The sequence below is a fragment of the Seriola aureovittata genome, chromosome 8, assembly GCF_021018895.1.
Source record: "Seriola aureovittata isolate HTS-2021-v1 ecotype China chromosome 8, ASM2101889v1, whole genome shotgun sequence".
NCBI classification, from domain to species: Eukaryota; Metazoa; Chordata; class Actinopteri; order Carangiformes; family Carangidae; genus Seriola; species Seriola aureovittata.
This window is the reverse complement of record NC_079371.1, coordinates 8,123,774-8,135,263: the sequence shown is the minus strand read 5'-3', so window position 1 is coordinate 8,135,263 and position 11,490 is coordinate 8,123,774. Positions and strand designations below refer to the sequence as shown.

The following is an 11,490-nucleotide window of genomic DNA, read 5'->3' as shown; positions in this document are numbered from 1 at the left end:
GTCTCCCAAATCTTCTTGTTTTTCTCTCCAGATTACCTCTTCATTTTTTATCTGTGATCCAACTCATTCCAAATTCTGTTCATATCAAACTCATCTCCTCTCTTTCTATGTCTCAATCCATTTCAAATATATAAAATAACTTCACCTTCCATCCGCTGACAGAAAATCAAGTGAATCATCATGCCTGATCCAGTCCAAGCACAAACTACGGGCTCCAAGCTTCACCAAGAACGGAAACAAGGCAGGAGAGGAGAGAATTACATTTTGCTTTTATTGACGCACTTTAGCGAAACTTTGCAATGTTTCAATTTATGGTTTAATTCTTTTCAAATTCACACGTTTCCACCCACAGGTTGTCGACATCAGGTAAAATGCCAGTTAGCAGTTATTTTTTTTGAATGTGCAGAGCTCCATAGTTACAGCATCTGACGTTATTTATTATTATTCCTAGGAATAAGAATCTGAATAAGAAAACGGATGAAAAGAAGCCACTGCTTCTTGCTGTGCGTCTTCCAGCACCAAGGACACGTGAGTGGCAAGGAGGGAGATAGATGCTGTTTATTTCAGTAATAACTGTACTACACTTTACTAATCCACCCTCCTGTGTGGGATAAGTACATCTTCTTATTCCTGAGTGCTACGATTCATACATAAATTAACTTTTATTTTGTGTTTTACAAAGACAGGAAAGAAACCAAGTCACGTGCCTCGAGGAGAGGACTGACTGCGACTCTCGTTGCAACTATACGGCCTCAGAAAGCAGGGCACAGCTTCCACTAGGCTCATATCGAATAGTCTTCTGTCAGCTTGTCCTGCATTGTCACTCCAGGTGCTGACCTCAGTCTCAGCAGGCGCAACATTAGCAATCACATCGGTGCTAACATTTGTGGTATAACACGTCTCTGGTTCTGGTTGTTCTGGCTTAGACTCTTTGGTCAATCCAAAATTTGCAAATAAGCTGCCTTGTTTTCCTTTTGACTTATCTGTATGCTGACTATAAATCAGAGAAATGAGTAATGGCAACTCGGCACACAGACGTGGGGGAGTTTGTTCTTCTTCTGTTTTGTTTTGCGGCAGTTGCCATCAAGAAAGTTTTCCCTTCTGATCTTTGAGTTAATGTGTGTGAAGTTTATGATATTGCGCCGCCACGCTTCATTGGTGAAGAAGATAGCATTCAGGCCAGTATCTTTATTAAAGTGAAATAATTGATGACTCAACCTCATGCGTGGACCTGACATCAATAATAGCCTGCTGGTAATTTTCCACATGATCTATGATGCTGAAGATACAGAAAGATAGAAATGCATTGTAAACTAGAACGGCACTCAGACAGTGCAGACCCCCGGCAAGGCCAATGTCAACAACATACACCAGACTCCGGAGAGAAAAATTCAAATTCATAGAAAATGATCCGGATCTTCACCAAAATTGAATGGGTTCTTCCATAGACAAAGGCCCACCCCTCCACTAAGTTTGGTGCAAATCCTGTAATCTTGCTGATAAACAAACAAACATGGGTGAAAACATAAACTCCTGGAGGTAAAAAAAAAACAAAACAAAAAAAAAAACTAACATATTGTCAATATTTTAGAGACCCCCCCCCAAAATTTCACAGAGCTCATGTGTTATTAACAGAAGCCAAACTCCCCATGGCAACTCTGTTATTCACATCCTGCTCGCTCTCTCACACACACACTCACACACACACTCACACACACACACACACACACACACACACACACACACACACACACACACACACACACACACACACACACACACACACACACACACACACACACACACACACACACACACACACACAGAACGATGCATCCTTCAAATCTTACTGATGAACTTTAACAACATAGTAACCCACACATTGGGCTTCTACAAGGGGGGGGGGGGCTTCTCTGTAGCTCTGTAGGGGTAAAGATGCTGACCATGAACTACATGTCTCCGGTTCGACTTAGGCCAGAAACCACTGACCCTCACCCCTCGTTTCCAGTCAAGTGGTCTTTGCAATAAGGGTATAAAATGCACAAAACAGAGAAACAGCTAGCCTACAGGCATTTCTCTGGAAAATGTATTCAATGAATAGGTTTTCTCTAAATATTCCAGTTCCTATTATACATTCATATATTTCAATGTTTGTATGTTATGCTATTTGCCTCTGGGAAACAGATCTGAGACACGTTTTAATTACACGAACCTTTTTTGCAAGCATAATAAGACACTTCTTAGCCATCCTATCTGTGTACTGAGCTCAAATTATCTGGAGTTATTTGAAATATTAAAAACAAGTTAAAACGTAGTGTCATTCCAGTCTGACCTTTACTGGGACAATGAATCTAAAGGTTATCTTTGTGATCTTATATTAAAGTGCAACCTTCAAAACATGGATGTAGCAACTTACAGTATTCAGAAAAAGTGTTATACCTGTGTATTTAATTGCAATGTGGTCACAAGACTTGGGCGTTTTCACTGCGTGCTTAAAGAATCCCTGCTTCCTATTTATAAGATTTGTATTTAATTGAATGGGTAAGTTTTGGAAGTTTTGAAGTAATTCTCATGACAAAGAATTTTGCATCTTATTGATCAAATGCTCCAAACTTGTATTCTGATGGTTTGGGTTGTAGACTGGCTGATACATTTTTTAAAGTTTTGCTTTAAAAGTCAGATTTCTGTTCCCTGTCTGAAACAAAGCCTGTTGAAGGCAAACAAAGGACTTAAGGCATGAATAAAGCATTGACAATATGCCATAAATATTTTTTTAAGAGTCAACATCAAGAAAGTCGAAGAATGCAGATTCAGTAAACACATCAAACACGTCTCCAGCGCGGTGCAGAATCACACCACAGGACGGTGTAAATCCTCGCAGGCTTTTTAGCAACATTTGATGTGATGGTGCACAGATCAGCTGCTGCAGCCAGCGGTGTGAGATGAAACACACAGCAGAGAGGAGTGATGAGGAGATGCAGTGAAGACAAGAAACAGGAGAGAAGGCGGCAAGAGATACTGGGTGAGGAGAAAGGGAGGACGAAGTGGTTGAGACTGGAGGGTGGGAGGGGAAGAAGATGAATGAGAGGAGAGGAAAGAAGCATTGAAATGTGGACTAATGTTAGGAAGTTCCAGTGTTATGTTGCTTTGGCATTTTTCAGGTTTTCAAGATGTTGTGTACATTTTACTCTCAGAGGCTGTAAATTGAAGCCAGCACAGAAGTGCCAAAAACTGCACTTCTCCAAATGGCCACCTGAGGCTGGCTCCAAAAGCGAGTCATTCGCCATAGACTTACATGTACATAAAATAGTTTTGGTCTGTACAGATAATTTCCTCCTTCATGAAAACTGTATGGGGATGAATTCTCATATAACTCACTCGTTTAAATCTTATTAAGGCTTAATGATTGTTCTGCATAATTGGGGGTGTGGCCCGTTTGAGTGACAGTTGAGTGAGCGTATGCCTGCCACAAGGCGGCATGCACCAAATTCCCAGCTCCACAAGTGCCCCTCCTCTTTGCCCATTTTTGTATTAGCCAGGAGTTTGGCGCGGTCAGGTACTGGCAAGATGACGACGGTGAAACAGCTTCAAAACTGAGCTTCAAAACTGCTCTTCAGAAACCTATGGGTGACGTCACGGAGGCTACGTCCATCTTTACATTGAGCCCTTACTAAGGCCTAAAAGTAGCACAGGAATGGATATGCACTACAATATAATAGTGTGCATTAATAAAGACAGTTTAGTTAAAGACGACGTTAGGTACGCTCAGGGAGGACAGAATAAACAAGGGTAAGTTTTAGGAAAACAGCGTAACAATTAACATATAATCAGAATCAATGCCTTCAGTGTAAGAGCTCATACATCAACAATGTATACTGAAGTGTCAGTTCATTGTTCATTGTTCAGTCAGCGTCCATCTAACCAGGTAGTGTGGTTTTGTTTGTCAAAGATCTTAGCTGAGTAGAAGAAGGGACGAGCGTGCTCCTTTACCTGGACACAGGATGGAGCAAAACCTGGGACGCCACATCCTCCTCCGGCTCCTGGAGGCTCACTGGCTTGTCCCCTGGGTCGCTATTTTGGTTCACAATCAACTCTTTCAAACCAACCTGCGTACAGCAATAGTTGTGTCTTTGATTAAAGTCTAAATCTCTTCAGTACAGTATAATTTTTGTCTCTGCTTATGAATTCATTGACACAACAAGTCGCATAAAGCTGTGTAATAATAACTTTAGCCTTTCAAGTGCAACATAACAACAATATTAATAAATAAATCATGAACTCAAACATATCACATACATTAAGCCTGTCTCCAGTAGGTTTTCAGAGTCTCTAACATACACACAAAAACGATGTATCCACGAAAATGTAAACTATACCAGAGTGACATTAGCTAGCATCTTTAAGCTAATATCAACAACATTTTAACCGGTATGAATCTCACCGGAAAACACAATGAAAGGATCGACGCTCACGGGTCAAACTTTAGCTTTCAATGGTAGCAGTCTTCTTTGTGCTGAATCAAAAAAAAATAGTACTTGTTACAGACCGAAAGAGAAAGTTATAGGCTTATTAAAGTCCACAACGGATTATCCCAGCTCTTGTTTCCTATATACGTCAATCGACAGCGACCTGCAGTGTGAATGCGCCCTCTACTGGTGAGAGCGGGCAACTACACGGAGTTAACGCCAAGTAAATTCACTGTTTACATTAAAATGGTAAGTTAATGGAATAATACAGAAAGCAGTAAATAACTAAAAACCTGCAAACTAGGGTTGGGTGATATGACTAAAAAATTTGGATATTTTGAGTTTTCTAGTTTTCTGTGCTGTGCACACTTTCAGGCCTCAAGAGTGAAAGGCACTCTAACATGTATCAGGTAATTTAAAACAATATGCACAATATGCATGCAACATTAAGCTGTGGGATACATGAAGCTGATGAAATCAAGAATTGTTTTTACTTCACTTACTGTGATAATTGTGGGGATGCTATTAGTGTATTCTTACAGTAAATAAACAAAACCTTACCAACTTGTATGTAGGTTGTATCAGTAGAAGAAATGAGGGACGACCTGAGGACAATAAACTTATTTAAATCAAACTGCAAAATAATTATTAACAGTAACACACACTACAAGTTGTGTAATGTAACTGAATTGCAGCAGTGAGGCTCTCCAAGGTCCACAGACAGCAGGAAACAGGAGTAATATCCGCAAGCTAATGAGCACTGTCTACTGTGACTCTGACAAATGAACAATTCCACCCAACCCTGAGGCTACCAGGCGCTCCCTATGGCATTCCTCTGCGGTGTCAGTGTAAACTCAATATGTATCAAACTCACAAAAATACCGGTAGAAAAGATTTGTTTGTTCATGTTTTCATTTCATTGACCTGGAAAAAATATCTGTAAAGATTTGGTTGTATAGTTTTTTTAAAGCATTAATGTCGAGAGATAAGAACTCGAGAAAGCAGTATAACTGTAAGAGAGAAGGGTGTATTTGGAGGCCATAGGGCAGGAGGGAAGAAGATGGGAAAGGCGATGGCAGTAATGGAGAGGAGAGATTATGATGAAAAAAGGGATAAGACAAAAGATAGGGAAAGAAAGAGAGAAAGGTAGGAAGGGGAAAGCATAGTAGGTGAAAGGAGATTAAAGGGGGAGGGATGAGAGGAAGTGAGGTGTCGTGGATTCACAGGATGGAAGGAAAAATTCTCTGGCATTGAACAGAGGTAGAAATGTATTCATTTATTAAACCGAAAATAGTCAGAAGAGGCGATACAAAATGATTACATCTGTCTTCTCTCCCTCTTTATCTATGAATTCCTCTCCTCGATCTACCTCCCACTTTCATCTTCTTTTTTTCCACCGCTCCCTCCCTCTGTATAAACAAGTATAAATCATACAAGCCTGCGCTTTGCAAAGTAGCTGCTTTTTACATGTCAAAACAAGTTCAAATATGCATGAAAAATCCATCTACTGCAATAAAACGAAAACAACCTCTGTGCATGTTTCATCTTTTAGGTGAAATTCTGCTCATATTACGATTATGTTATCAGCCGTGAGCTTCAATTTCAGTGTGGTCAGAGCCGATCGAGAGGAGAGAGGGTGAGGGATGAGCCCTGGATGCAGAAAGCACCGCTCAGGTCAGATCATTAATGGACTCATGTGAGACATCCATTCATTGTTCCCCACACGTTGCAGCTTGAGGACCCTTCATGACGGGAACTGAAGGCCGCTCACATGAAGTAAACCCTTACAAGAAACAGGAAGTATAATTTATGTATGCAATTATGTTTGCCGAATTTCACATGAACAACTCCTTGTTTGCTGTGTACCATTGAATGTACTGACAACTATCAATGAATTATTTTGATACCGAAGTAAATGTGATGATTCTAAGGAAAGTTCTGTCGTTAGAGTTATAACAAAACACACCTCTCCGACATTCATTATCACTGGCTGCTTTATTTGGAATAGGCTTATATTGGACATGGGCCTTAATTACAAATTTCAACATAAAAACAACACACTTAATACTCCTTCCATGCTTTCCTGTTGTCTCAGTAAATTCAGTATAATGTCCATTTCCAAAGCACTAATTCATCAGTGCAGCAAGCTGTTTTTCAGTGAACTGTACGGTGGCTTTTAAGGGCGCTCACTCACTTTTTCATGGTCAGAAACGAAAGACACAACATTTATAAAGCACTTGATGTAGTTTTTATTCATCATTATTCATAATAATTAGAATATGACTAACAAAAATAAGAAGACAGATGAAAAGTAGCGTCTTTCAGCACCATGGAGGCGTGGAGACACTGTTTATTTCAGTAATAACAGCAGCACACTTTATTGCTGATAGAGAGAAAGAGCATTTTACTGATGGCTGCCATGCTTCGATGGTGATGGCAAGAGAGCATCCATGCTGGTATCTTTATTACAGTGAATAAGTGATGAATCACCCTCATTTATGAATCATACATCACTAACAACTTAATTTCACACATGATCCATGATCATAAAGATACAGAAAAAGAGAAATACATAGCAAATGTGGTATAACATCTTGTCAAAAATTTCACAAATCATGTTTTCAGGGGAGCTCATGTCCCACTGGTTCCCTGAATGATTTTAACTACCACAAATTAATCTCCACATTAAAAGACCTGCATCATAGGAAGCCTTTTAATGTGAAAACACATCAGGAGGTATTGAGTTTTGTCGGCGGTAGCTCAAGTGTTTGCCATTACTTCACAGTTTGAAATCTTCAGATTTTCCCAAACAACTGCAGAAAAAGTTCCTGGCTCCGGATTAAAGTGTTTTGGTCAGGTGTGAAAACAGCCTTAGTCACAGTTCACAGTCAGAGCTGTGTAACAGCTCAGCCGGTGGGAGCTGAGAGGTCAAAGCTCACAATGCTGCTGACGGGCCATATTTCAGAGTAACTGTAAAACTGTGGGTGAGTCATAGTTCAGACTTTTGTATCCACCAAGATCCTGAGTCAGGTCAGTTTTAGATTTCACTTTGATGACATGAGTTACGCCTGCTGCATCTTTATCCAACCAATCAGAAGAAATAATACTTTGAATGAGGCTTCACTGTGCTGGTGTCCATACCTGTTGCTTCATGAGTGCTGTATTTGGACCAGGAGGAAGCTCCGTCAGTCAGCCCCAGTGACGCAGTGAGTCTCACCACAGGCCTTTTACATATTAGAGGACAGTTTATGTGCGTTACTACAACCAAAGTTCACTGATATAGCAAAGCACCAGAAGAGAAATTCTGTATATTGAAGTTGAGTGGGTAATGGAAGTTATTTTTTACCATGTCAGTCGAGTCCCTGGTCCAGTTGCTAATGATTGTATTCTGGTCCCTAAAGGTTGTTCTTGACCCACAGGGCCAAAAATGTCCAGTAGCTCCTCAGTGGAGAGAGGACTGGTTCCACTGGGTAGTTTCCAGTGTAAATATGTGGAATTGAAAATGTTTTCTTGTGTTTCTATACAAGGAAAGGATTCAAGTAATAATTCCATCACCAATTAATTACAAACACCATTACATATATTAGAAATGCACTTTTTACATTAATCATCTTGCAACAGCAGTGAAATCGTCTGTGTCTGGCTGCTGCTTTTCAGTTAGGGAGTGATTGGCCGTACTGCTCACGGCAAGAACTGATCATCCTCTTAGACAGAAAATACACATTATTCTCCTCTCAGCTCGGCTCGCTCAGTTTTGAAATGGAAAACAGCTTTCCAAAGATGAGAAATAAGAGCAGAGAGTCCTTTAAGCAGAGTGTCCACAGGGAAGCTTCTCCTTATCTCCCTGTTCTCAGTGAAAGGTGGTGCAGCTGCATATTCCTGACAGCGCTGAGAGAGCTCTCTGCTCTCCGAACTTCAAACTATTTCAGTTTCATCCAAAACAAGAGTCTAACAGGTTTTCAACAGTCTGAAGGAAACAGCAGGATCCATGATAAACCCTTAACACAAGCATCTGTTCAATTTTGTAAAAGCTTGGGGTGAGGCACTTCAGGTGAAAAACCATGGCCTTGGTTGGACAAGTCAGTGTTGCACTATGATATTTTACATTTATATCTATTTCAGTTTCTGTGATTTCATAAAATATTCCTCAAAAACTATTTCTATGAACTAAGGTGAGTCAGTGAGCGAGTCGTGGAGCTGTGTGTAGTATATTCAAATTTGTTAATCCACCCAAACATTCATTTTCTGCTGCTTATCCAGATTTATAGTGTTTAATTAATGATTAATGATAATATTAGATAGTATGACTATACTGTAGAAAAACAATTACATAATGACAGAAATATGAAATGTCAATAAATTTATGGACTTCAATAAATAATTCTAAATAACAATCAGTTTTCATAGCTATCATTCCTATTTTGACCAGAAACTGGTATTTAATTGTGATCTACCTTTTATTAAAAATGTCAGTTAACCTGGAGAAACCCTGGTATTGTTCACTCCTAACTCAACGCAACACTCACCTGCAGATTAATCCGCTGACGACCTGTTTTGAGTATGAAATACTCACCACACAAAGGCTCAGAAGTTTGTAATTTGCCCCTTCCTGAAGCTGTTATTATTTTACAAGTAGGCTTTCAAACAAAACACTAGACACAGATGTGAGCATGAGGTAAGTAACATGGTCATGTTATACTCAAGGTGGAGAGAAATTACCTGTAGCGTGCACATAAACATTAACTGACAGCTCGGGGTAGAAGCACAGAAGTCCCTCAGAGCTGGTTATTAAATTCATGTATGAAAAAATCTGCATGTTACTCACAATACACCAAACATATCTGCCAGATATGCTCCATTAATGCAAACAGCCTCATTACAGACGACTGCAGTGTAAACAGGCAGAGCTTCCCTCATGACAAACTGTCAATTCAGGATTTAATCAGTATTATTGATTAGCCACACAGGATGATGAAAAGAGACTCTCCTATACGCCTGTTTCATGCGTGTTTTAAGCTTACAGCAATAACACGAAACATCAGTCTGCTCCTCCGTCATTTTCTGTGTGACAGAGCGAATGGCTTTGCAAGGCATTGTTTACCTGGTGGAAGAGCAGTGGTTCGCCCGAAAACTCATAACAGCAACTCGCTTCAGCGATGAGCCGGTGGGTTTAGTGTTGACCTGCTGCGGATACATGTCTGTGGAGGAAAAGATATTTGTTGTACTTTCAGGGATCCCTCTTTTCTTTTACTTTGAAAGTATTTTTAAGCTGCTGATGCCATTGCAGCAAAAAACACAATGTTATTTATTTACAGGTTTGCTAGCTAGCTGTGACACTGCTCTTCACCTTCAGCTGTCAGCGATTCCCAAACTCAACCTGTAAACATGTCAAACTCAGAACCTCAGCAATATTCATTTACCAGCCTTAAACACACAGTAACAGTGTGAAGCTGTTGGTCATTTATTTTCTGCCTCCTGCTTTTACTCACTGATGGCGTCATTTTAGAAACCTGTCGATGGTGAGCCACGTTTCTCTGCAGGAAAAAAAAAGGATGAAAGTAGATCAATTAATAATTGAATGAAAACTTTCATAAAAACCTTTCAAACCGCTCTTGTAGAACCACCCAAAGTTTGTCCAGTTTATCTGCTTTGCTCAGTTTTCTGGCCTCAGAGAACAGTCGGGGGAACCAGGAGGAGCTGGAACATGTGGCTTAGCTGTATCCACCAGTGATGGAAAGTACTTTTACTCAAATGCTGCACTTGAGCACAATTTTAAATACTTGTACTTTACTTTATTTTCATCGTATCCGACTTTATGCTTCTACTCCACTACATTTATTTAACAGCTTTAGTTACTAATTTCTATTCAGATTAAGATTTTACATGCAAAACATATTGACCAACAACAAAAATATCCTGAAAATATCTAATGATACTGAAATACATTTTGCACAAGTGCTATGTGTAAGTTTACGTACATAGCATCTTATTTTGCTTCTGTTTCTGTCACTTCTTTTCTTACCAAAGTTAGCATGCTAACCAGCTAGCCCCGGACCGATCAGACAATTCCATATTCATTCCCTTTTCACTACACTACACGCAGGCATGCACGCAGTCAATAATGACCAGCTCATCTAAAATGCATGGTGCTGTTGTTTGAATACACCGGCCTACATCAGAGACTCCCCTGCTCCCACATGGGTTAATGAAATTCCATCTCTGGCTGGCCGTAAGTGCAGCGTTACGGAGGAAAATTAACCCCAATGGACGTTTTTCTCCCCCATCCCAATCCAATTGGCCTCCCTCTCATTTGTATCATTTAGGCAGCCAGTGAGATTACCCAGGCTGTTTGTGTGGCGAATGTTGAAAAGCATTTGTACTTCAGGGACGTGGAGAAGAAGAATACAAACCAAGCAGAGATGGTCCAAAAGGCAGCTCTCCGCCCTCTGAACTCCACGGTCCATAATTTGGTCTGGGATTTACATTCTGCAGAGTGCTAGCACAAAGATTAAATCCACATTTTAGTTTTAAAATGCTTCACTTTAGCTACTCGGGAGTCTTCGAACCTCTAAAACAGAGACTCTTGAAAATGTGGTATAAGCTTTCAGGCATGTTGGTATGGACGGAGATTATTTCTGATAACATTAAGCTAAAACACTCGCCTTCGTATTCATTTTAAAACGCAGTTAAAAATGAAAATGTGTAAGTGTGGACACAGCCAAAGCCTTAAAGGCCCAAAGCTGACAGCAAGGTATATAAGTAAGTATATAAGTATACAACTGGTAAATGATTCAAAATTGTACCATTTTACAACAAGTGTATGTGCAACCTCAAAGCAACGAGCGATCCGAGTGCGCTGCGAGTGTAAAATCAGGGCTAAAATCGTGTGTGTGAACAATTTGGAGACGCAGGTTGAGATGCGGAGGGAGCGTCAGGTTGCTGAGGCAGATGCAACAGACTGCGGTGTCGACTGTGAAACATGGAAGGAGTGTGCATGAGTGCAAAAGGTGTAGGGGAGATGATT

General features: G+C 40.2%; 1 long non-coding RNA gene across 1 annotated transcript; it reads right to left on the bottom strand.

Annotated features, from left to right (window-relative positions):
- Positions 1-9,577: 9,577 nt before the first annotated feature.
- On the bottom strand, positions 9,578-10,538 carry LOC130173311 (uncharacterized). The gene is made up of 3 exons (XR_008828393.1): positions 10,489-10,538; positions 9,956-10,000; positions 9,578-9,664 (listed from the first exon to the last, which is right to left on the bottom strand). It is a non-coding gene; the product is annotated as an uncharacterized LOC130173311 (long non-coding RNA).
- Positions 10,539-11,490: the final 952 nt, after the last annotated feature.